Source organism: Hylobates moloch, unplaced genomic scaffold (assembly GCF_009828535.3).
Source record: "Hylobates moloch isolate HMO894 unplaced genomic scaffold, HMol_V3 SCAFFOLD_6, whole genome shotgun sequence".
NCBI lineage: Eukaryota > Metazoa > Chordata > Mammalia > Primates > Hylobatidae > Hylobates > Hylobates moloch.
In genome coordinates, this window is record NW_026652281.1 from 55,313,202 (window position 1) to 55,319,035 (window position 5,834).

Consider the following 5,834-nt stretch of genomic DNA (forward strand, 5'->3'; position numbering starts at 1 on the left):
TTTTAACACATATCTTTACATTTGCACAACATTTATGTTAGGACTGCATTTATTCATCAATTGCAACCATAGGTTGGTTGCTATAGGTACAAGGACTTGGCAAAAATTAACAAAAACATTGTATGAGAATAAATTGGATTTATAAAATTTACATTAAACAGTATTGTGTATTTTATCATAATTTTTAAATTGTGAGCTACACATCCTTTACATCAATAAAACATTACTATAGCTGTCATTTTTTTTGAGACAGAGTTTTGCTCTTGTTGCCCAGTCTGGAGTGCAATGGCACCACCTTGGCTCACTGCAACCTCTGCCTCCTGGGTTCAAATGATTCTCTTGCCTCAGCCTCCCTAGTAGCTGGGATTACAGGCATGCACCACTACGTCCGGCTAATTTTGTAGAGCCGGGGTTTTATGCTGGTCTTGAACTCCTGACCTCAGGTGATCCACCTGCCTCGGCCTCCCAAAGTGCTGGGATTACAGACATGAGCCACTGAGCCCAGCCGTTCAGAAATCTTGATCTGGATAATTAAACAATAATGATCATATATATGTTTTTATATACATATGCAGGAACGCTGACAGTTAAACATTTAGCATCACACTGCTTGTAATATGACCTTGGTAGTAGAAATGGGGGGAAAACGATACTTTTAAAAATACTTGGAGGCGTAAAAACTGATTAAATGTGATGCAGAGGTAAATATGGTTTTGAGGCCTATTGACATATGTAGTTTGGCGAAATATAAAGAACAAGAAGAAAAGACTTACGAGAAATAATGTTCAATTATTGATTATTGATTGTTGCAGCTTCCAGTGGAATGTGCCCAGTAGATCAGGGTGAAATATTCATATTGAGAGATGTACAGATTTGGGAGTTACCTGCGTGCCCTCAAAGTCATTGCAGAAAGGACAAAAGAAAGAAACTGGCCTAGAAAAATCTTTGAGAGAAAATCCAATATTAGGGGAAAGAAGAAAAAGGATATGCAGAGAAGGAATCAAGAGTAGCCAGAGAAATAGGAAGAGAATTGGAAAACCAGAGACGCCTGGTGAAGAAAGAATGTCAAAAAGGACCTTATTAATAGAGATAATGACATGAAGAATTCATCATCAGGCCCTTGTTAGTATTTTGTTTGAAAACAGCAACCTAGAGCGAAAAAAAGAGGATTTAGATTGGAACAGGTCAGCACAGTGGACACTAAAAGAGCGTATGATGTAAATATTCTCTTAAAAGAATCAAGAGCACCCAGGTAATTTCTCTTTCAGAATATCTGTAGGTTTGTCCTTGGGAGCTATCGTTCCGCTCTTTCAACATTAGAACTACTAATCCCCAATAAAACTCTAGAGGGTTACATTTAGATAATCTTGGCAGAATCATGAAGGTAGGCTGTAGATTTGGAGACCGGAAGAGTCCTTGAGAGAATTTGCATGCCAAAGATCTCAAAATTGAGTCATAGCAGTTGGCAACTTCTGGTATAATCTCAAATATTCACATGATAGCAAAATCCAGTAGTTAATCCAATTGCTTGATAAGCGCTGTAACAAAAAGTGCATGTGGGTGCAGGGCACTGTGGATTGTTGCGTAGCCAGGACACAGAGAAGAGAGAATGAGCAGCTGGCCACTAAATAAGCTTCTTAAATGATGCCCACACCGGTTATCCTGTTGGAAGAGGGGACTGATAGCCCCCAAGTCATCCCCCAGCTTGTGAGTAACATCAGTGCCTGACAGGTGATTGCTGAGGGTAGAAGAACCACCCTGGGTTCTCATGGCACAGACAAGCTAATTATGGATGGCAGAGGCAAGCAACAATCTTCTTGAAGCTTCTTGAAGTTGTCCATCCTGCAGCAAAGACTTCAATGGACATTGCCAAATATCAAGATGCTGAGGTGGGTGATGGCACCACCTCAGTGACTTTGCTGGCTGCAGAGTTTCTGAAGCAGGTGAAACCTTATGTGGAGGAAGCTTTGCACCCAAAGATCATCATTCAAGCTTTACACACAGCCATCCAATTGGCAGTTAATGATAACAAAGAGATCACTGTGACCATGAAGAAGACAGAAATAGTGGAGCAGAAGAAGCTGCTTGGAGAAGTGTGCCATCCTGCTCTGAGCTCCAAGCTCATCTCCCAGCAGAAAGCCTTCTTTGCAAAGATGATGGTTGATGCAGTGATGATGCTTGATGGTTTGCTGCAGCTTAAAGTGATTGGAATCAAGAAGATACAGGGTGGAGCCATAGAGGATTTCCATCTGTTAGCTGGTGCTGCATTCAAGAATTTCTTTTATGCTGGGTTGGAAATGCAACCCCAAAAGTGCCATAATCCCAAGATTGCACTTTTAAATTTTGAGCTTGAGTTGAAAGTTAAGAGAGATAATGCTGAGATCAGAGTCCTCACAACGGGGAATTACCAGGCAATTGTTGATGCTGAGTGGAACATTCTCTATGACAAGTAAGCAAGGATCCATCATTCTGGAGCCAAAGTTGTCTTGTCCAAACTCTCCAATGGGGATGTGGTCACTCAGTACTTTGCTGACAGGGGCAAGTTCTGTGCTGGCCGAGTACCTGAGAAGGATCTGAATAGGACAATGATGGCCTACAGAGGGTCAATCCAGACCATTGTGAATGCTCTGTCAGCAGACATGCTGGGCAGATGCCAGGTGTTTGAGGAGACCCTGACTGGAAGTGAGAGGTACAATTTCTTTACTGGCCTCCCAAGGCCAAGACATGAACCTTTATCCTCCACAGTGATGCCACAACTTATGGAGGAGACAGAACAGTTCATGCCTAATGCCATCGTGATTGTCAGGAGGGCCATTGAAAATGATTTGGTGGTGGCTGGTGGTGGGGCCATTGAGATAAAGCTCTCCAAGTACCTGTGGGATTAGCAAGGACTATTCCAGGAACACAGCAGCTAGATTGGGGGGTATGCTAAGACTTTGGAGATTATCCCATGGCAGCTAAGTGACAATACTGGCTTTGATACCACAAACATTCTCAACAAGCTGTGGGCATAACATGCCTAGAGAGGCATATGCTATGGCATGGACATCAATGACAAGGATATTGCTGACAACTCTGAGGCCTTTGTGTAGGAGCCAGCTATGTGCCAGGAAGAACACTGTCATCAGAGAAATGAATTGTCTTGCACCTTGATTTTGGACTTCCCAGCCTCCAGAACTGTGAGAGAAAAATTCCCATTGTTTAAGCCATCCAGTCTATGGTATTTTGTTATGACAGTTCAAGCTGACTAATACAATAGAATATTTGTTAATTGAGATAACTCTGATAGTTTTCAGGGCACTCACAGGGCTGCTACAAAAAATATGACAAACTGGGTGGGTTATAACAACAGACATTTATTCTGTCACAGCTTGGGAGGTTAGATGTTCAAAAATCAAGGTGTTGACAGAGCCATGCTCCATCTAAATGCTCTAGAGAAGTATTCTTTCTTGCCACTCTCTGAGTTTCTGATGTTCCTTGGCTTGTAGCTTCATTGCTGTATTCTCTGCCTCCATCTTCAGATGGCTTTTTTTTCTGCGCATGTCTCTGTGTGTCTGTCTTATAAGGATACTAGTCATTGGACTTAGGTTCACCCTAATCCAGTATGTCCTCATTTTAACTTAATTATATCTATAAAACCCTATTTCCAAATAAGGTCACACTCAGAGGTTCTAGGTGGATATAAATTTTGGGAGGATACTATTCAATCCCCTACAGCTGATAGGGAAGTAGAAATTTTCAGTGAATATTAAAATACTTCTAAAAATTACAGATCTGAATTTTCTAAGTAATAAAAATTATATTCTGATTTATTTTTTGTCACCTTCTAACTCATTTTTTCCATTTCATTTAATTTCCTTTCCTTCATTGCCCCCATCTCAGAAGGCTATGGCTTACCCATGAGAAACGATAAACTCTCTCTTGTGGTTGATATTTATGGGAATGCAAGCTGACAGGTAAGCTGATGCACTCTTTCTTAAATATTTGACCCACAAATGTAGCCAGACACTTGAAAAAAAATCTGTGTTTCCTAGCTGGTGTGGTTATATTAATATCAGAAAAAGCAGACCTCCAGACAAGGAAAATTGCCAGAAATAAAGAGGACACTTCGTAATGATAAAAGGGTCAGTTCATCAGGAAGACGTATCTTAAATGTGTATGTGCCTAATAAAAAAGTTTCAAAATCTGTGAAGCAAAACAAGATATTCTCAAATCAATAATCACAGTTGGGAATTTTTAACACTCCACTATTAGTAATTGATGGACTATGCAGACAAAGAATATTGATAAAGAGTTAGAAAATTTGAACAGTACTGTCAACATATCTGGCCTAAATAACATTTACAGAACATTTCACCCAACACTGCAAAATACATGTTCTTTTCAAGTTTACACGAGAAATTCACGAATATAGGCAACAGGATAGAACAAAAGAAGTCTCAACAAATTAAAAAAAAAAAAAGGAAATCTTACTGAGTATTCTCTAACTGCAATAGAATTACATTAGAAATCAATACAATATATAAAAATCTCCAAATATTATAAAATGGAAAAAAATATGTTTTATCATCTCAACTTTAACAATGAATGTCAGTGAAAGCTCTTATTCAACTCTATGAATCCCAAGTGGGTAACGAAACATCTCCACTAAATTGTTCAAGAAAATTAACTCTCAAAACCAATTAATCTTTTTAAAATTTATTGTTTATAGAGCTCTTTACAGTTGTCTTATGTATTGCCATTGACCACTCGCTTGCTACATCAAGAAAAATGTATTCAGCAATATAAATAATGCTTTCATATAGCTCAAGATTATTTACATGGATATTCTATATTACTTTTCATGGTCTCATTTATTTAAAACCTCTAGGATCTCAAAGTTTTTCTGGAACCAGAGAGGGGATTGTTAATTGTCTTGGAAATGTGAAATAAACAGTTTTTCTACATATGTTAGTGCCACTGTTTATTATTTGCTCAGCTCTGATGTAATTGGGGTCATTAGGGAAGCAAAAACAGCTCCCATCCTGTCAGTACCTGACCTTTAAACTAGTCGTACATTCTGTGTTACTGGATGTTAAACAAGCTAGCCCTTTCATGGCATGGTAGCTGTTGTTGCAATGCAAGCAGGAGTAGAGAGGTGCCATTCCTTGTTGAAAACTTTTTTGGAAAAAAGAAAAAAGTCTTCTGCTGCAGACATGGTGTTCCAAAAATCAGACAAAATATACTTCATGGAAAATCTATTTTGAGTTCGACATTCATTTGAAAAGCTAAAACTAGCATCCGGATAAAAAAAGGAAGGGATGAAACATCAAACTGAAAATATCTTCCTATATTGTGACATTTTAGCAAATGTAAATGAAACCACCTTTAAGGCTGTCACAAGCAAAGAAATCCAACTGGGGTCTTGATGACTGAAGGAATGTTAAAGAATCTCTCATCAGCAGACCATAAAGAATAAAGCAAAAGCTATCAGTAATGTGCAGATGTTATCAGGATGTGACTACAGCACAACCCCGCATCCCGATGAAGAGACAAAACTGCAGATGTTTAACATATTACAGGAACTAACCGCAAATTCTGTTTTGCTTCTCCTACTTTATAGTGTTTAATTTTTTTTTTTTAAAAGACACATGAATTGCACTTTGGAAGAACTTCCTCCAACCTCAATCACTTTGTAAGTCTAAATGCTTCCTACTAGAATGGAGGGAGTTCTGGGGAAAGTGGCATATAAATTACTACACGGGTGTGGGCAGTGGGAAGTATGCAGGGAAGGGATGTGTTTAAGCATTTATATGGAGGTGGTGGGAAGAGAGTGCTCATCATTGTGTGATAAT

General features: G+C 39.0%; 1 pseudogene; it reads left to right on the forward strand.

The window, feature by feature from the left end:
• The first annotated feature begins 1,641 nt into the window (after positions 1-1,641).
• LOC116470547 (T-complex protein 1 subunit eta-like) lies at positions 1,642-4,114 on the forward strand (annotated as a pseudogene).
• The last annotated feature ends 1,720 nt before the right edge of the window (positions 4,115-5,834 follow it).